The sequence below is a fragment of the Anabrus simplex genome, chromosome 6 (assembly GCF_040414725.1).
Source record: "Anabrus simplex isolate iqAnaSimp1 chromosome 6, ASM4041472v1, whole genome shotgun sequence".
Taxonomy (NCBI): domain Eukaryota; kingdom Metazoa; phylum Arthropoda; class Insecta; order Orthoptera; family Tettigoniidae; genus Anabrus; species Anabrus simplex.
In genome coordinates this window covers 91,002,303-91,024,173 of record NC_090270.1, presented here as the reverse complement: position 1 = coordinate 91,024,173, position 21,871 = coordinate 91,002,303, and the positions used below count along the sequence as shown (strand labels likewise).

Below are 21,871 nucleotides of genomic sequence, written 5' to 3'. Positions count from 1 at the left end.
ATACGTCAAGAATAATCACCAACTTCAGGCTGCTATCAAAATGTAAACAAACAAAGCTTTAAATTCGTAATTTTTATGTATTTTGTGTGTTTGTTTGATTGTTTATTTGATGTCAGCCTGTTTTAAGATTAGTTTGTTGTTGTTATTATTTCGCAACGAAGTCTCCCTTATTTAAAAAAATTCTTGACAATACTAATTGTCCAAGAGCTTCTCAAACTTTAAATGTGGCCGCTAACGCTCGCTATTCTTAGAATAAACATACGTGAAAGAGGTCCGACACACGAACGCAAGTTGTTAATTCTGTAGTAATCGGGTAAGAATTTTACTTATTTTAAGATGATATTGCAAGTAACAGTGTTATTTCAATCAAAATGTTGCATTTGTACTGCTTTTTAAGGATCGAACCAGCGTCAGGGCTGAAGACTTAACAGACATGTTCACTTCAATACGCGGTCAATTCACTTCATCACGACCGAGGGAGTTGGCCCCGTGGTTCGGGTCACATAGCTGTGAACTTTTATTCGGAATATGGAGGCCTCGAATCCCACCGCCGGTAGCACTGAAGATGTATTTTTGTAGTTAGCCATTTTCACACCAGGCAAATGTTGGGCCTGTACCTAAATTAAGGCCACGGCGATAACTTCCCAATCCTAACTATTTCCCATCCTTGCGTTGCCAAAATCTTTCGATGTGTTAGTGCGACGTAAAATCACTAGCATAGAAGGCACGTTCTTCACAAAAAGAATTGTGTTCCTCGTTTCAGTATCCGAAACTATATATATTTTGCTAATATATTTCGTTAGTAGAAATACGCGATAATTCCTTGTAAACGTGTTGTAGAATGACTTGCCAAATAGAAAAGACAGAAGAAGGAAAAGGAGGCCTTACATTGCACGCGTTCAACTGCAGTCACGCAACAATACCGTTGTAGTATCTCTTCACGTTGTTCCTACACTTGCGTGCTTGCCCGTTGACTCAGCATCACCACTTTTGACTCACAAATTGCATTAGTTTACGGTGTATTCTGTAAGATTTGGATTGCGTGTTTTCGGTTCACCAACATAAAACCTTTATCGCTCAAGCAAGAGGATGGGATTCCTCTGACTCACGTAAGGAACTTCCTTTAATCTTCTGAAGATTATTGTCTATCTATTACTTTCCATGAAATTTAGTTGTAGAATAATTGGGGACCTGAATTCTAAAACATGGAAACTACAGAGTCATGAGCCTAATGAGCCACGTTCTCAAAATATTCCCAAAAGTAATAAATGCAAGAATATACAGCAAATGTGAATCCTACATAGGTAGCACCCAGTTTGGTTTCCGTAATGGATTTGGCACCAGAGTGGCATTGCTGGGGCTGCAGGTTTTGGTACAAAGATGCAGAGATATGTCTGTCGATGTGTATGCTTGTTTTATCGATCATGAAAAAAACTTTCGACCATGTGAAACATGAAACATTGCTGCATATCCTACATGATATTGGCATGGATGGTAGAAATATCCGAATTATTGTCAACCGGTATTTGCATCAGATCGCATCAGTCAAGGTCAGTTAAGGCCAGCACAAGTTGAAAACTAGAAAAGCGGCTGGAACTGATAAGATTTCTGGGGATATACTAAAGACAGTAGGTTGGGATAGGCTATAGTACCAAATCTGAAGTACTTATTTGATTATTAATTGCATAAAGGAGCTATACCAAATGAATGGTGAGTTGCTATAGTAGCCCCTGTGTATAAAGGTAAGGGTGATAGACATAAAGCTGAAAATTACAGGCGAAAGCATTCTTTCTGATTATATGAGACATGTTTGCGAAATTAGTATCTGGTTCGATAGAAGGCAGTTCGGGTTTAGAAAAGGTTATATCACTGAAGCCCAGTAAGATATAGCAGATACTGGATTCGGGAGGTCAAATGGATTGTATCGCGATTGACCTGTCCAAGGCATCTGATAGGGTAGATCTTGGGAGACTGCTGGCAAAATTGAGTGCAGACGGACTAGACAAAAGAGTGACTGAATGGGTGGCTATACTTCCAGAAAGTAGATCTCAGAGAATTATAGTAAACGAAGCTTTATCTGACCTGTAATTATTAAGAGGCATTCTTATTGGGCCTTTATGTTTTCTTATATATAGTATATGTAAATAATATGAGTAAAGAAGTGGAATCAGAGAAAAGACTTTTTGCGGATGATGTTATTCTGTATAGAGTAATACATAAGTTACAAGAATGTGAGCAACTGCAAAATGACCTCGATAATGTTGTCAGGTGGACAGTAGGCAATGGTATGATATAATAATAATTTCGTGTGGCTATCTCTAGCCGGGCGTGTTATGGTGGTGGAGGATAGTGTTATGTGTGGTGTGTGAGTTGCAGGGATGTTGGGGACAGCATAAACACCCAGAACCCGAGACACTGGAATTAACCAATGAAGGTTAAAATCGCCGACCCGGCCGGGAATCGAACCCGGGATCCTCTGAACCGAAGGCCAGTACGCTGACCATTCAGCAAACGAGTCGGAAAATGGTATGATGAAATGAAATGAAATGGCGTATGGCTTTTAGCACCGGGAGTGTCCGAGGACATGTTCGGCTTGCCAGGTGCAGGTCTTTTGATTTGACTCCCGTAGGCAACCTGCGCATCGTGATGAGGATGAAATTATGATGAAGACAACTCATACACCCAGCCCCCGTGCCAGCGAAATTAACCAGTGATGGTTAAAATCCCCGACCCTGCCGGGAATCGAACCCAGGACCCTTGTGACCAAAGGCCAGCACGCTAACCATTTAACCATGGAGCCGGACAATGGTGTGATGATAAACAGGGTTAAAAACCAGGTTGTGAGTTTCACAAATACGAAAAGTCATCTCAGTTTTAATTACTGCGTTGATGGTGTGAAAGTTCCTTATGGGAATTATTGTACGTACCTAGATGTTAATATAAGAGAGGACCTTCATTGGGCTAATCACATAAATGGGATTGTAAATAAAGGGTACAGATCTCTGCACATGGTTATGAGGGTGTTTAGGGGTTGTAGTAAGGATGTAAAGGAGAGGGCATATAATTCTATCGTAAGACCCCAACTAGAGTATGGTTCCAGTGTATGGGACCCTCATCAGGATTACTTGATTCAAGAACTGGAATAAATCCAAAGAAAAGCAGCTCGATTCGTTCTGGGTGATTTCCGACAAAAGAGTAGCGTTACAAAAATGTTGCAAAGTGTGGGCTGGAAAAACTTGGGAGAAAGGAGACGAGCTGCTCGACCAAGTGGTATGTTCCGAGCTGTCAGCGGAGAGTTGGCGTGGAATAACATCAGTAAACGAATAAGTTTGAGTGGTGTCTTTAAATGTAGAACAATCACAATATGAAGATAAAGTTGGAATTCAAGAGGACAAATCGGGGCAAATATTCGTTCATAGGAAGGAGAGTTAGGGATTGAAATAACTTACCAAGGGAGATGTTCAATAAATTTCCAATGTCTTTGAAATCATTTAAGAAAAGGCTAGGAAAACAACAGATAGGGAATCTGACATCTGGGCAACTGCCCTAAATGCAGATCAGAATTAATTGATTGATTGATTGATTGATTGATTGATTGATTGATTGATTGATTGATTGATTGATTGATTGATTGATTGATTGATTGATTGATTGATTGATTGATTGATTGATTGATTGATTGATTGATTGATTGATTGATTGATTGATTGATTGATTGATTGATTGATTGATTGATTGATTGATTGATTGATTGATTGATTGATTGATTGATTGATTGATTGATTGATTGATTGATTGATTGATTGATTGATTGATTGATTGATTGATTGATTGATTGATTGATTGATTGATTGATTGATTGATTGATTGATTGATTGATTGATTGATTGATTGATTGATTGATTGATTGATTGATTGATTGATTGATTGATTGATTGATTGATTGATTGATTGATTGATTGATTGATTGATTGATTGATTGATTGATTGATTGATTGATTGATTGATTGATTGGTTTAAAAACACCTGTGCTATTGAAATAAAGCAAGGAGTGGGGCAAGGCTGTGGTCTATTTCCAATCCTCTTCAATACTTACTCTGAAAGGGTAGTATTTTCTGAAGCACTAGAAGGAAAACAGGAGGGCATCGTCGTTAACGGGGTCACAATAAATAAAAGGCGATATGCAGATGATACTCTTCTGCTTGCAACAAGTGCTGAAGCTCTGCAGACACTACTAAACTGTGTGGTGAACACAGTGATGCAGTAGCTCTGCGTTTAAACACGAAAAAGACCAAAGAAATAGTCATACTCATAAGCAAACAAGTTATTCAACCTGTTAACTTGACAATAGCTGGCATATCACTGGAGCAAGTCCATCGCTCAGTGTACTTTATCACAGCTGGAACAATTCTGTTAATATTAGGTCCCGAATTGAACACGCAAGGACTGCATTCAAGAGAATGAGCAAACTTCTCTGCAACAGGGACTTCAAGATCAATCTCCGTCCCCGTTTTCTTCGATGTTATGTGTTTTATGTCTTGCTTTACGGTGCTGAGACTTGGACCCTAACAGAGAACACCACCAAAAAACTACGATCCTTTGAGATGTGGTGCTACCAACGCCTGCTCAAAATATTGTCAGTTGACAAAATACGTAACACTGAAGTACTACACTTTAACAAAAAGCTAGAGGTCATGCGCAACATCTAAAAGAAGAAACTTATGTACTTTGACCACACCATTCAAAATGATAAATACAGACTCCTTCAGCTTATCTTACAAGGTGAAACTGAAGGATGGAGAAGTATGGGAAGAAGGAGAATATCTTGGCTCTGGAATCTACGACAATGGTATGGGCTCAGTATCCCCATGCTTTTCCGAGTTGCTGAGAACAAGAACCAGATCGTCCTGATGACAGCCGACATCCAATGAGGATATGGTAGAAGAAGAAGAAGTTCAGGATAGACATGCGATAAGACATGATACTTTACCACAGAAACAGTCCTATTCCTGCTCAATACTATGTAAAATGTAAGCTTGAAACTTCATCTGAATTCTAAACCATGGCATGTCTAAGGAGATAGCATGATTTGGAATTCAGGTGATCGACTGGAATTGGCATGGTTATAAGTAGATTGAACCATAGATTAAATAGGTACTTCAAGGTAACGTGTTACAAGGAAAAGAATAAAATGTACAGCAGACGACGTAAGAATCGAGAGCAGGCGTCTTCAACCGTGTCTGGAATAAGTTTAACCTACTTTACAATTAAGAAACCGAACATCAAGCGTATATCTTTTCCAGACAGGGGCATGGATGGTGATCCCCTGCCTATTAAATCAGCCAATACTGATGATAGTAAAAACACTCATGAAGTACATTGCAGAAGAGGGCAGAAAGTACCACTAATCCCTAAAATCAAAACCAGGCAATAATGGTGGTAGTAATGAATCAGATTATGGAAGTGACTATGAGTAAAAAAACATTACATCTCAGTTACATGATCTGTCCAGAGTGTGAAAGAGTTTTAGGAAGTGAAAAGCAAGTATTATTTTGTTAAGCATGACGAAGGTGATACGGGCGGACAGAGACCAGTACTGTGGATTATAGTATGTAATAAATAGCTAACAAATATGTCATAAATAAGTATAAATAATAAATACAAAACTTATACGTCATTCCTTCTTTCCCAAAAGATTTTTATGATAACTTTTTCAAACTATTTACTCTACGCCGCACCAACACTGATAGGTCTTATGGCAACGAGGGATGGGCTAGGAGTGGAAAGGAAGGGGTCGTGACCTTAATTAAGGTACATCCCCGGCATACGGCTGGCGTGAAAATGGAAAACCCCGGAAAACCATCTTCAGGGCTGCCGACAGTGCGGTTCGAACATTTTTTATAATAATATCTATAACGTAACTTCCGTGTATTTGTAAGCATCTGCTACTAAATCATACTGACTCCACTCTTTATCATGTTTTAGAGATGAAATAATTGGTAGAAAAATTAGTTTTACCTTAAATTAATGTATTGTGGTTAATGCCTTATGTAAAATAAAACTGAATAAAAATAAGCAAACACAACATAAATGTTAAGTTTTACCCCTTTCCTGATATTCGGAAATTCAGGTCCTCAATTGCAGAAGGTAAAGGGCTTCCAGAGGAGCTCAGTTTCAGAAAGTTTTCTTTTCGATAAACATATTCACTCAGAAAGAAAGCTAAGCATCCATAAAGAATGGTCCAATTTGGATGTAATTTGGTATACATACATAATTTAATTATGTATTTCAGCATTGTCTTTTACAGAGCTTCCCTCCAATTAAGAAAGGCAGTACATGTTACATAAATAAAACATGAAGAAAAGTACAAAACGAACAAAGGAAAGCGGGAGACAGAAAGGAATAGAAGAAGCAAAACAAATTATTCACTACTTCGCAGGCAAACCAGCATCTTCAACTACAAATATTACAAGTTTTTAAAATCTAATTAGTACATTGAAATAACTTTATCATTAACGAAACTACAGAAATATTCCACGCTTAAAAGAAATCTACAAAAGTGAGAGCATATAGAATTACACTGGGTACAACTGTATAAAATTATTTTAAAACATAGACTGCAGCTCCCTATTCCACCCTATCCTGTGCTAACCGTTTCATTTATATATGTAACTACTACATCCTACATCTTCTCTAATCTGCTTGTCATATTCACACCCCTGCCGTTTTTACCTCCTCCACTTCCCTGAAAAACTAACTGAACAAGTCCTCGGTGTCTTTAGACGTGTCCTATAATTCTGTCTCTTCTTCTCATCAAATTTTTCCAAATCGTACTCCTCTCACCATTTCGATTCAACATCTCTTCATTCGTGAATTTATCTACCCATCTCTCGTTCAGCACTCTTCTGTAACACCACATTTCAAAAGCTCTTATTCTCTTTCTTTCTGAGCTAGTTATCGTCCATGTACACTTCCAAATAATGCAACGCTCCAGACAAATGTCTTCAAAAACGTATTTCTAATTATATTAAATTAATATTAAAGTTAGTATTAACCTTGGACGAAACCTAATAAATGAGATAAACCAAACCAAACCCCATGGCACTACAGCCCTTGAAGGGCCTTGGCCTACCAAGCGACCGCTGCTCAGCCCAAAGGCCTGCAGATTACGAGGTGTCGTGTGATCAGCACAACGAATCCTCTCGGCCGTTATTCTTGGCTTTCTAGACCGGGGCCGCAATCTCACCGTCAGGTAGCTCCTCAATTCTAATCACGTGGGCTGATTGGAGCTCGAACCAGCCCTCAGGTCCAGGTAAAAATCCCTGATCTGGCCGGGAATCGAACCTGGGGCCGCCGGTAGGCACGCTAATAAATCAGATACATGTAAAAAAAATTCAAACTAGGAAACGTGAATTGCGATTGCAAAATCATTATCATTAACAATACAATTAAGGTTACTTTATTACACTCTTCACATATTCTCACCTGTGATGAATTTCTTTGACTGACGAAAAGGGAATGTCTACAGAGTAATCGTTTCACGTTGAAGTTCACCCGAGCAAGCAAATACAGTAACTAAAATCATTGTACTATACATAATTTTATACAGAAATGCTTGCTGATGAACTATTATCATCGTAAAGATATAAATGATTAGAATTCAAATTGTATGTAACATCTAGAACGGGCACAATAATACGTTATAGCGACAGTGATATGAGGCGCGTGTGTGCGTGTGTGTGTGTGTGTGTGTGTGTGTGTGTGTGTGTGTGTGTGTGTGTGTGTGTGTGTGTGTGTGTGTGTGTGTGTGTGTGTGTGTGTGTGTGTGTGTGTGTGTGTGTGTGTGTGTGTGTGTGTGTGGAGATGCACAATCAGTCAACATGATGAGGGCATTGAAAACAGAGAATGCCTCATAGACGCATTACCATCACTTTTAGTATTTGACAAGTGTTTCAGAATGGCTCCTGGTTTGCATCCAAATTGGCTCCCAAGCACTACTTCAATCCCGACTGGATCAATATTTTCCTTCCCAGTTCAACAGACTTACGACTGTCTACATTACGTCGGTCTGGTTAAAATGTTATTGCAGTTGTGAAGTACTTTAGCCACAAGCTTCGTCTTTTATAGTTGTTTAGGGTAGTACTCGTTGCAAAGGCGTCATTCTCTATGCAGACTGCCCCTTAGCTAACAGATGGCTGCAAACAAGAACAGGAATCAGCCGTTCTGAATGGAGAGATGCAATCGAACTAAAAGTCAATGTCGCTTTCGTAAGGGCTACCCACAGTCGAAGTCTGGAAAAATCCGCTGCAGGAAGACAGAAACATTAGAACGTGTACTAAAACTGGTTCCAACGAAAGAATAAAGTAGACATATAAAATAATTGTGTATCACTCCCCGTGTCCACATGTCTAGCTGCCTGCTCTTTACGTCATTATTAACATAAATGAAAAATAGAAATGGCGTATGGCTTTTCGTGCCGGGAGTGTCCGAGGACAAGTTCGGGTCGCCAGATGCAGGTCTTTTTTTATTTGACACCCGTAGACGACCTGCGCGTCGTGATGAGGATGAAATGATGATGAAGACGACACATACACCCAGCCCCCGTGTCAGGGAATTAACCAATTATGGTTAAAATTCCAGCCCTAGCCGGGAATCGAACCCGGGACCCGGTGGCCAAAGGCTAGCGCACTAACCAGTTAGCCATGGAGCCGGACATAAATGAAAATTGACAGATATAGACATATGAACGTATCTGACATACGGTAACAAAAATACATCATCATTGTTATAAAATATATTTGTCATGGAAATTAACAAGCATGCCTACTTACGTGACATTTTATTATTTCATTAATCCGAACTTGCTAAAGGCTCAATTTCCTGTAGATCGAACGATTCGCTGTCACTTGCATCACTAGATTCCTCTCCTAAATTGACAACCCCTCTAAATTCTGTTATCTTGCGGAGATAAACCTTACGTTACAATATAGCCCTATAACACCTCTGTCCACTACGAGGCTTTTCGATTTCTACTGATGAACTCGAAACCTATTTATTTCAGTAGCATGTAAAGGGAGGATTTTTTAAATCTGGGAGTTAAGTATCAGAATTTACAACCGATAAAATTTTGTTAATAGTAGGGGATTCATCGTTTTTATAAAGTATGTGTACTTCCTGTTGTGTGTCCTCCGCGCCTACAATCTCCGCAGCCCGCCCGACACATCGATGTTTCCAGAGACCACGAGGCAGGCTGCAGTGCGCTGACGTGATCGTCGGTGACGTCAGCCAGCGCTACAAAAGAAGCAACGTTTCTCGCCTCTCCAAGACTACCGCAGTGTCCAACGACCAGACTACACCGCAAGTCAGACACGGAGGCACCCTCTTGAATAGGTGGACTGATTCCTGGCCGTGAGGTTTCACCTCTGGACATTGCCTCATTCATCCTGCATCCCGTAGCCACGTCGAGCACCCATCCAAGCATTCTGCTACTCACTCAAGTCCCCTACAGTGCTCCGACTCCAATCATAACATTCTGTTATATATGAACATTAGGCGCAAGTTTCTTGCAAGTTATACTCCTCCTGTTAGCATTCTGCTAATACGAACTCTCTCTACAAGTTCCACTTGTTATTACACGTGACCGATAGTTTTCTACTATCAAGAACATTCTCTCATTTGAATAGACTGTCTCACCAAGACAAGATTGAATGTATATAGGAATCTCCAATTGTACCTATGTAAATAATACTCAGGCCCTCAGCCTACTACCTTATATTAACATTAAACGTGTGCAACTCAACAAGCTTCAAGAAAAGTTTCGTTCTATGTCATGTACATATTGTATAAATGTGTTGAAGCAATAAACTTTTATGTTGTGCCTTGTATACCAAGTTCCTTGTATACAACACTTTCCTCCGTATAGTAGAACGGACAAATTCATAGCCTCCATGTCCAAAACTCTTCTAACACGCGGCCTCTCTTTACCCGGTAGTAGAAAATTCTTTCCACGCACTGTAAGCAATAAACATATTAAATACATTTAAGACACTAGTCTTCTCTCCACTTTTCAGAGGTTTCCCTCGCTTATGTTCCACAACACCAGCCATTAAAACGAACTAACTCAAGGTCGTGCATCCGCGCGTGACTTTCCTCGTGGCCTCGGCTTACAGCTACCGATAAATAGGGATTTTCGCGAGCAGATCTCGGATATTTAAGTTATCGACCAGAAGCTTAGAATAATAATATAATTTTCTATCGATAAAACGTTTTCGCATTCAATACTATATACTTCAAACTTTCAGAAACAACACGTATTTTTAAATTTAGAAATGAACTGTTGTCCGCCTGTGTGGTGTAGTGGTTAGTGTGATTATCTGCCACCCTCGGAGGCCCGGGTTCGATTCCTGATTCTGCCACGAAATTTGAAAAGTGGTACGAGGGCTGGAACGGGGTCCATTCAGCCTCGGGAGGTCAACTGAGTAGAGATGGGTTCGATTCCCACCTCAGCCATCCTGGAAGTGATTTTCCGTGGTTTCCCACTTCTCTTCCAGGCAAATGCCGGGATGGTAACTAACTTAAGGCCACGGCCGTTTCCTTCCCTTTTCCTTGTCTATCCCTTACAATCTTCCCATCCCCCACCAAGACCCCTGTCCAGAATAGCAGGTGCGGCCACTTGGGCGAAGCACTGGTCACCCTCTCCAGTTGTATCCCTCGACCCAATGTCTCACACTCCAGGACACTGCCCTTGAGGCGGTAGAGGTGGGATCCCTCGCTGAGTCTGAGGGAAAAGCCAACCCTGGGGGGTAAACAGATTAAGAAGAAGAAGAAGAAGAAGAAAAATTGCTTATTTACTGGGCGGACGAAAGAGGAACGAAGTGTGAAGCAGTCGAAGTCACGTGGTTTTGTTTACGCTTACTTTATTTTGTACGAGAGGAATAGACAGTTGTGTTTGTGTTTCGTAGATCTAGAGAAAGTATATGACAGGGTGCCGCGGGAAAATATGTTCGCCATACTGGGGGACTATGGGATTAAGGGTAGATTATTAAAATCAATCAAACGCATTTCTTTTGGCAATTAAGCTGCAATGAAAATTGATGGTAGAATGAGTTCTTGGTTCAGGGTACTTACAGAGGTTAGGCAAGGCTGTAATCTTTCACCTTTGTTGTTCGTAGTTTATATGGATCATCTGCTGAAAGGGATAAAGTGGCAGGGAGGGATTCAGGTAGGTGGAAATGTAGTAAGGAGTCTGGCCTATGCTGACGATTTGGTCTTAATGGCAGATTGCGTCGAAAGCCTGCAGTTCTATTGTCTTATGGCAATCTGTAGTAGCAGAAAGAAATGTAGGCCTAAATGAAGTACAAAAAAGTGCATGACTTTTTAACATTTTTGGAAAACATAATCACTTTTACGTGTAATATGATGTCCTCTGTATTACTTTATAGAATTTTAAAGAAATGACTCTTATTTTATAGAATTTTAAAGAAATGTCTCTTTTTCAAGTTGTTTGTCTCTGCATTTCTTCTTACTGCCTAGTTTGATGTCTGCGTTATTTTGGATTCCAATTAAAGTATAAATACAGCTTAAAAATTTGGTATGAGTAGAATAAAATTAAGAATTAAACTTCGAATGGAAGTACTCGCAGCATTTATTTGTTCAGCCCAAATTTCAGGCGGTGAAACTTGAGGAAGGGGATACGTAACTGAGGGGGGGGGGGGTCGAAGCAGAGCTTCAGAGCCAATTCGGGTACAGTCGATTTGATATGAGGTCACATTGTGGGTTTAGGTCAGGTCAGGAACACCCTGCTACCGTATGTGACAGTAGAAGGTACTACCTGCGACTGTCTGGTCCAGGGTCAGGCGGCCAGTACCAAACTGGCAAACTAGGGGAGAACCAATGGCTACGAGCGGATGAGCTCTCCCTTAGTAGGTTTGATGAAGACTTTTTGTAGGAAATGACACATAAATTCATCATAGTTCAGGGCACTCTCTTGCCCTTGGGGCGGAAAACTTCCCCTAAAGGCGGATGAACCATATTTGGTCAACGGCAAAGAAAGTCCTCAACGGCGAACCAGGCGTAAGGACAGTAAGCCCCTCCTCGGCTGGAATGGCAGACGAAGGCCGCAGTGACTAGGAACCCTTCAATCGTCTTGCATCCGCTTGCCATTAAAAACAGTTCCTTAGTCATCAAGTACAGTGCGTTTGTTGAAGTGCAGCAACACTCTCACTCTGAAAGAACCTCACGCACAGCAGTCTTCCAACAACAAATTGACCCTTCCAAAGTCCTGCTGTGATTAGAAAGTTGCGATGGGGGCAAGATTGTGCTGTCTGGAAGCCCTAGTGATAACTTGGCACGTAGGCGGTAGATGTGTGATCGTTCGTCTCACCTCACATGGGGAAGGGGCTAGAAAAGGTGCCCTAAAGATAGTCAGCCATTTCTAGCACCGATTGGATAGCCGCGTCCAACAAGAAAGAAATTATATTTTGCTACATGGAAGCTAAGAAGTTAATGAAGACCCTTCAAATGAGAGACCCGAAAGGAGAACATCCCTTGCGTGTAGAGAGTTACGAAGATATAATATAGACATAGCAGCACTCCAGGAGACCCGTCTTGCTGAAGAAGAACGGTGCTGGATACACTTTCTTCTGGAAGAGTAAACCTACCAACGAACACCAAATACATGGAGGAGGCTTTGCCATCAAGAATAAGCTTCTCAGAGACCTGCTTGAGCTTCTAACTGGACATAATGAACGCATCATAACATTAAGACTTCGATTAAATGGCGACCAGAATGCCACTGTAATTTGGGCATATGTCCCCACATTAGATTCTTATGACGACATCAAAGAAACATTCTATTCAGATCTGGATGACATCCTATCAAACATCAATCGCCTGGACAAGATCATCTTGCTTGGTGATTTTAATGCCAGAGTGGGAAAGGACCACAAAGTATGGAATGGTGTCATTGGCAAGGAGGAAGTTGGCAGTGAAAACTCCAATGGTATTAGAATCCTCTCAAAATAAGCTGAGCTTAGATTGATAATCATCAACACCATCTTTCGCCAAAGATTTCGCTTCAAAACATCATGGCAGTATCCTAGATCGAAACACTTGCATCTCATTGACTATGTAATGGTCCGCAAGCAAGATCTACGCGATGTTCTCATCACCAAAGCAATGACGGGAGCTGATGACTGTTGGACAGATATCCGACTTATTAGATCACTGATGCTTTTGTCACTGTCCACCCAGAGGAGGAAACAACAGAAGAGCTGCAGACATGCATTTGACACCGAGAAGTTTGGCAATACAGAAATTACTTCAAAATACAGAGAGCTCTTTCATCGGACTTCGCGGAAGGAAAATCAACCTGATGTAACCCAACACTGGGAGGGTTTGAAGACCACTATTCAAGGTGCTTGCAAAGAAACAGTAAGATATAAGACCAGAAAACATCAGGACTGGTTTGATGAAAATCATAAAGAAATTGAAGCATTGATCTCAGAGAAGTGAAAAGCCTTGCAAGCATGGCGAATGGATATGAACAAGCCGTAAGTATTGTCAAAGCAAATGTCCAAAGAAAAACCCGTCAGCTCCAAAATGCAGGGTGGACAGCAAAGGCAAAAGAGTTGCAAAAACTAGCAGATAAAGATTCACGACAGTTCTTCCAAGCGACAAAAGCAGTTTACTTTTGGGAGGAATCCCCTTTGGTCCAGCGATAAGAGTAAACTTTTAATAAATCATACTCCATCGTGAATAGATGGAAAGAGCATTTTGAAGACCTCTTGAACCAGGAATCGATTATTGATGAAACGTTGCATGATATATTAAAACAAGCTCCCATCGATGAAGAACTTGGCTCCCCGCCAACACTAGATGAAGTTAAGCATGCTGTCAATCAAGCAAAGCGTCACAAAGCCTCCGGTCCTGATGGTATACCAGCGGAAGATCTCAAGGAAGGAGATGAGGAACTCACAAGATATATAAAAGAACTGATTGTCAAAATTTGGAGCACTGAATAAATTCCTCCTGTTTTCAGAAACAGTCTGGTAGTTCCCATATTTAAGAAAGGGGCTCGAATAAACTGCAATAACTATCGGGGAATATTCTTACTGTCGTGCCAGAGAAAGCTTATTGCTCGAATCTTGGCAAATCGTATTGTACCCTTGGTGGAGAAAATACTTCCAGAGAGTCAGTGTGGCTTGAGGCCTTCTAGAGGAACCTCGGAGATATGACATTCACAGCTCGTCAACTTCAGGAAAAATGTAGAGAACAAAATAGACATATTGTCTTTATTGATCTTACTAAGACATTTGACTCTGTGAACCGAGAAGCTTTGTGGAAAATTTTAGCTCTATATGGTTTTCCGCAGAAATGTATTGTCATCTTGAAATTGCTCTACACTGATATGATGGCAGCTGCCATTGGCAATGGCTCTATGGGAGAACCATCCCATATCAATACCGGTGTTAATCAAGGCTGTGTGATAGCCCCCACTTTGTTTTCCTTGTATATTGCCGCTGTCATGGAACTTGTCAGAGATGATCTCCCTCCAGGAATACATATACCTTACAGGATGGATGGTAAACTTTTTAATTTGAGCCGTTTAAAGGCAGGAACTCGGACATTCTCTGCAGCATTAGTTGAGTCATAGTACGCTGATGATAATGCTGTCGTAGCTCAGACACAAGAAAAGCTTGTGATAATCCTGCGTACTACAAGATCGCATTCAAACTGAATTACAGCAAAATACAGATCCTATACCAATCAGCCCCTGGGGAAGGTCAATGAGATATCAATGTCACAATTGGTGGAGTGAGCCTTCAAGTTGTAAACACCTTTCCATACCTTGGCAACACCCTCTCATCAAGCGCAAATATAGATTCAGAAATGCAACACAGAATTAACCGTGCAGGAGCATCCTTTGCTAAGTTAAGATCTCGAGTTTTTTTTACAGTCATGATGTCAATATCGCAACAAAGATTCGTGTGTGCAATTCTGTTGCAGTTCCAACCTTACTCTACGAATAAGAATCCTGGACATGCTACAGTCGACACCTTAAGAAGCTGGAACAATATAATCAGCGTTGCTTGAGGAGAATACTACAAATAACTTGGCAAGACAAGCGCACAAATATCAGCGTTCTTGAAGAGTCATACACCTCCAGTATAGAATTGATGGTTTAAAGACGCCAGCTATGATCTATAGGGCATGTAGTTCGCATGCCAAATAATCGTATTCCCAAACAAGTGTTTTACTCTGAGCTATCAGCGGGTTCGATTCTCGGCCGAGACGCGAATTTTAACTCCGTACGGTGAATTCTTCTTGCTCGGAGAATGGGTGTTTGTGTTTGTCTTAATACACAATCGACGTACAACATACCACACTACCATCCAGCACAAAACAGACGCAGTAGTGAATACATCCCTCCACATACGGTTGGAGTAGGTAAGAGCCAAATCAACCCTAAGCGCCAACTCCAAGAAACTAGAAAGAGCCCAAAAGAAGAACTGGTAACGAAGTGATAATAGGAGAAAATTAACAGACCAGATTCAATCCCTGGTAATTACATATTTACAGAATATCGAATGGAATAGATGTTGTAAGAGTTATGAAGATATCAGCAAGAGAGTGGTTATGTTTGCTATTTGCTTTACGTCGCACCGACACAGGTAGGTCTTATGGCGACGGTGGAATAGGAAAGGACTGGGAGTGGGAATGAAGCGGCCGTGGTCTTAATTAAGGTAGAGCCAAGGTTGGTGTAAAGAAGGGAAACCACGGTAAACCATCTGCAGGGCTGCCGATAGTGGGGTTCGAACCCACTATCTCTCGAATGCAAGCTCACAGCTGCGCGCCTCTAACCGCACGGCCAACTCCATATCAGGAGATTTAAAATGGATAAGAGCTGGATTTTTTTTCTAGGGGCTTTACGTCGCACCGACACAGATAGGTCTTATGGCGACGATAGGATAGGAAAGGCCTAGGAGTTGGAAGGAAGCGGCCGTGGCCTTAATTAAGGTACAGCCCCAGCATTTGCCTGGTGTGAAAATGGGAAACCACGGAAAACCATTTTCAGGGCTGCCGATAGTGGGATTCGAACCTACTATCTCCCGGATGCAAGCTCACAGCCCCGCGCCTCTACACGCACGGCCAACTCGCCCGGTAGAGCTGGATTCCAGACAGTGTAGAGACATAGTGGGAAGAGAAGGAAGCAGAGGAAAGCGTCACGTAAAGAACAACGGAGCAAAAGTCTTGTCCGCTGTAGTTAAACATCCTCTTCCTCCTCCGCACTAACGTGCGTTTCTTTGGTGGTTTGTAGTGTTTTGTTTTGTATCACATCCAGTTCTACCCGATAACATTAATTAAAACTCAGCCATAGGTTGCCAAACAAGAATTCCTTGGTAGAGTAAAAATGAACATTAAAATTGACACATAGGCAGTCGAAATAGCATCAGTTAAACAGTCCAGCTGATGGGAACTGAAGTCATACGACTATTATTACACTCATGTTCATAAAAACCATAACACCTTGAAAGACTAGAGATAGGAAGCTCATACTCACAGAGCATGTGCATTAGTGTGTTCTGAAGAATAATTAGCATTTGAAGCATGTCGGCCCTCAGGTTCAAGGTCCACATCGATATCTCGGCGCACCACCACTGGCTGGTAAAATGTGCCTGCGGCTCTCTTTGTCGCTTTAAACCGACGGTAATGGATCAGTGTGACTTGAGCAGACGTGCAAGATGCCTCGCAGACGTATGCAAGAACCGTACCGTAAAATGAGTTAGTTTGAAAGAGGGTGCATTATTGTCATGAGAGAACGTGATGCACCCATCCGAAAAATTGCTGCTCGTGTGGGACGAAGTGTGTCGGCAGTGCAACGGGTGTGTACAGAATGGTTCAGAGAAGGCCGCACACGACGAAGAGATGGGTCTGGTAGCACCATCCATACCACCCCTCGAGAAGATCGACACTTCATCCGAATGGTATTGTAGGACAGATCTGCGTCTTCCTCGGCTCTCGCGCAACAGAGGAACAGTGTAACATATCGTACACTATCAGGAGGGAGAGTCCGTCGCCGTTTATTACGGTCTGAGTTACCGGCGCGTCGTCCACGTCTCCGCCTACCGTTGACTAATGTGCATAAACATGCTAGACTGCAATGACATATGGAACGATGCCACTGGGGATACGAATGGCAGCAGATAGTGTTTACTGACGAATACGGGTTCTTATTTGTTTGAAAATGATGGCCGCATTTTGAATCGCCACAAACAGGGGAAGATGTATCACACTGACTATATTCGCACAAGACACATAGCGCCAACTCAAGGCCTTATGGTGTAGGGTGCTATTGGATGCAACACAAATCACAGTTGTTGCGTGCCCAGGGTACTGTGACCAGTTTGACCTACGTGAATGACATCCTGCGACCCGCAGCTATACCCTTTCTGCACGACACCCCAGACGCCATATTTCAGCAGGACAATGCGCGACCAAATGTTGCTGCACGAACACGTGCCTTCTTGTTGTCACAGGATGTCAGACTGTTGCCCTGGCCCGCCCGATCACCGGACTTGTCACCAATCGAAAATGTGTGGGATATGGTGAAACGAGGGGTGCGGCACTGGGACCCAATGCTAACCCCCAAGGATGAACTGTGGAACCAGGTTAATGCAGCATGTATGGCTATTATATCCCAGGGCGTCATTCACGCCTTATACGCGTCGATGCCATCATGTATGGAGCAAGGTATCAGTGCCCATGGAGGACCCAGTGCCTACTAGGCAACAGGACACATGCTAAACCTAGGTGACTGAAATGCTAATCGTTTCTGCAGAACATACTAATGAACATGTCCTGTGAATATGAGCTTCCTATCTTTAGCCTTTCAAGGTGTTCTGTTTTCTATGTACATGAGCATAATAATATTATTAGTAGTAGTAGTAGTAGTAGTAGTAGTAGTATTCCGGGCTGAGTAGCTCAGACGGAAGAGCGCTGGTCTTCCGAGCCCAAATTTACAGGTTCGATCCTGGCCCAGTCCTGTGGTAGTTTGAAGGTGCTCAGTTACGCTAACCCCATGTCTGTAGATTTACTGGCATATAAAATAACTCCTGAGAGATAAACTTCCGGCAGCTCGGGTTCTCCGAAAAACGTAAAAATGTAGTTAGTTGTACGTAAAATTATTATTATTATTATTATTATTATTATTATTAACAAATGAGCTGCCCAATTGATGCTCTTAAGGCGTGTTCGGTTCACCCAGAAGTGCATCGGCTAGATTACCTCCGTCAGGAGGTGGAAAATTTTACAAACGAGATTTCCACTTGTGGTCAGGCATATGGCTCTGGGGTTCCCTCAGTCTACACCAAAAATGAGTATCAGGTTAATTCCTGGCAGAAAAAGCGGGCAGAAAAAGCGGCCAGGTAGAGAGCAAACCATTCTGTCACACTTAGTGCTGAGGTTACGTATAGTACAAGCTTTTGCCATCTGCTGCTCCAAAAGTCTTCATGGTCTGAAAATGTGTTGAGCTTTGTATAATTCTCAATGTATCTGGACTTATTGTTTACGAACGAAATTTGTCAAAGAAGGGCCTGGCTTGTGTGGCATGTTGCATATCTTCATTGCGCCCCGAAATACCTCCATGTGACAATGTTAAGGGGAGAAATACTGACCCGCGGCACATGTATCACTTAGAACGAAAATTATTTGATGTAGTCCAGAGGTGCTCAGCAGGGCGCCCGTTGAGGCTAGCCCAGTGCGGCCGGGCTGGTGTGACGTAGATGCGGGCATCGTACGTAACAAGCATACGTCACAGTTAAGCGAGAGAGCGGACACACTTTGCAAGGAAGGAGCACTGACGTTCAGTTGTGATTACGAAGCTCTCCTCCACTACTCAGCGAAATGGTGATTGGGGTGCAATATTTAAAATAATGCGCTGTAATCGCAAAAATAACTGACCTTTTCAAGATATTCCGATTGATTTGTACTGCGCTCAATATAAACGGTCAGTTTTATTTTCTTATAGTTATTCAATCAAAGAAAACTGACACGTTATAATTTGTTTGTTATAATCTACAGGGTTTAAACGTACAAGCTACGATTTACGATTCCTTGGATAGACATGACAGTATTTCTATTTGTTAAGTAAAATTCCTGCTATTCATTAAGCAAAAATTTATAAAATTACATAATTTAACAAGTTTGCTGCTTGATTTTTCACAGTGTTGTAGTTTCGTGTAACTTTCTCTGTTCACTGAATTTCTGGAAATAGTGTTTAAAATTTAACAGGCGTCCGATGATAACAGCTAGCCTCTAAATGGAGAGAGGAAGTTTCATCACAAGTGAGGACATAGATATTTACTCTCCAAGATTAAAGTAGGCCTACAACAACAATGTAAATATATCTACCTGATAGATAACACAGTATGTCTTCAAATAAATGATCTAACTGATGTTATTCCCAGTAAGCATGATCGGATTGTTTGTGAGTTTATCAGATAATTTAAATCCAAACAACCACAAGCCACAGCTTATCCATTTTAACATCGCATTATATTAGAAATGTTTCTAAAACACCTCTTAAAATTTAATAGACCGGGCGAGTTGGCCGTGCGCGTAGAGGCGCGCGGCTGTGAGCTTGCATCCGGGAGATAGTAGGTTCGAATCCCACTATCGGCAGCCCTGAAAATGGTTTTCCGTGGTTTCCCATTTTCACACCAGGCAAATGCTGGGGCTGTACCTTAAATAAGGCCACGGCCGCTTCCTTCCAACTCCTAGTCCTTTCCTATCCCATCGTCGCCATAAGACCTATCTGTGTCGGTGCGACGTAAAGCCCCTAGCAAAAAAAAAAAAAAAAAATTTAATAGCGAAAATTGTAATCCATTACGTACATTATAAAAATCTTTGACGTAGTAGGCCTAACTCTTTATTGTATTCGGTCAAAATACATAAACTGCAATGGACGCAAATAACTTCTTACAACGTAAATTGAAAATTACGTGCATTTCTGCCTTTTCTTTCATTATTTTCTACCTCCATTTCAAACTCGTGGATCACCGCAGTGATCGAAAGACTGGTGGTTGTGGTGGTGGTGGTGGTGGTGGTGGTGCTTACTGTTTTAAGAGGAATTTCAACTGGGCAACCCTCCTCTATATAACACTAATCAGAGAGAAAAATTGAAGGGTCCGACACTTCGAAAAATGAAGATATCGGCCAAAGGAAGGCAAGGGCCAGGAAGGGCGTGAAAATGAAAGAAAAACGTAAAAATGTAGTTAGTTGTACGTAAAATTATTATTATTATTATTATTATTATTATTTATTATTATTAACAAATGAGCTGCCCAATTGATGCTCTTAAGGCGTGTTCGGTTCACCCAGAAGTGCATCGGCTAGATTACCTCCGTCAGGAGGTGGAAAATTTTACAAACGAGATTTCCACTTGTGGTCAGGCATATGGCTCTGGGGTTCCCTCAGTCTACACCAAAAATGAGTATCAGGTTAATTCCTGGCAGAAAAAGCGGCCGGGTAGAGAGCAAACCATTCTGTCACACTTAGTGCTGAGGTTACGTATAGTACAAGCTTTTGCCATCTACTGCTCCAAAAGTCTTCATGGTCTGAAAATGTGTTGAGCTTTGTATAATTCTCAATGTATCTGGACTTATTGTTTACGAACGAAACTTGTCAAAGAAGGGCCTGGCTTGTGTGGCATGTTGCATATCTTCATTGCGCCCCGAAATACCTCCATGTGACAATGTTAAGGGGAGAAATACTGACCCGCAGCACATGTATCACTTAGAACGAAAATTATTTGATGTAGTCCAGAGGTGCTCAGCAGGGCGCCCGTTGAGGCTAGCCCAGTGCGGCCGGGCTGGTGTGACGTAGATGCGGGCATCGTACGTAACAAGCATACGTCACAGTTAAGCGAGAGAGCGGACACACTTTGCAAGGAAGGAGCACTGACGTTCAGTTGTGATTACGAAGCTCTCCTCCACTACTCAGCGAAATGGTGATTGGGGTGCAATATTTAAAATAATGCGCTGTAATCGCAAAAATAACTGACCTTTTCAAGATATTCCGATTGATTTGTACTGCGCTCAATATAAACGGTCAGTTTTATTTTCTTATAGTTATTCAATCAAAGAAAACTGACACGTTATAATTTGTTTGTTATAATCTACAGGGTTTAAACGTACAAGCTACGATTTACGATTCCTTGGATAGACACGACAGTATTTCTATTTGTTAAGTAAAATTCCTGCTATTCATTAAGCAAAAATTTATAAAATTACATAATTTAACAAGTTTGCTGCTTGATTTTTCACATTGTTGTAGTTTCGTGTAACTTTCTCTGTTCACTGAATTTCTGAAAATAGTGTTTAAAATTTAACAGGCGTCCGATGATAACAGCTAGCCTCTAAATGGAGAGAGGAAGTTTCATCACGAGTGAGGACATAGATATTTACTCTCCAAGATTAAAGTAGGCCTACAACAACAATGTAAATATATCTACCTGATAGATAACACAGTATGTCTTCAAATAAATGACCTAACTGATGTTATTCCCAGAAAGCATGATCGGATTGTTTGTGAGTTTATCAGATAATTTAAATCCAAACAACCACAAGCCACGCTTATCCATTTTAACATCGCATCATATTAGAAATGTTTCTAAAACACCTCTTAAAATTTAATAGCGAAAATTGTAATCCATTACGTACATTATAAAAATCTTTGACGTAGTAGGCCTAACTCTTTATTGTATTCGGTCAAAATACATAAACTGCAATGGACGCAAATAACTTCTTACAACGTAAATTGAAAATTACGTGCATTTCTGCCCTTTCTTTCATTATTTTCTACCTCCATTTCA

At 41.3% G+C, this 21,871-nt stretch overlaps 1 protein-coding gene across 1 annotated transcript in view; it reads left to right on the top strand.

Moving 5' to 3' along the window:
* LOC136876121 (uncharacterized) overlaps positions 1–21,871 on the top strand; it is a 529,911-nt gene that overhangs the window by 506,845 nt on the left and 1,195 nt on the right. The window lies entirely within an intron of this gene.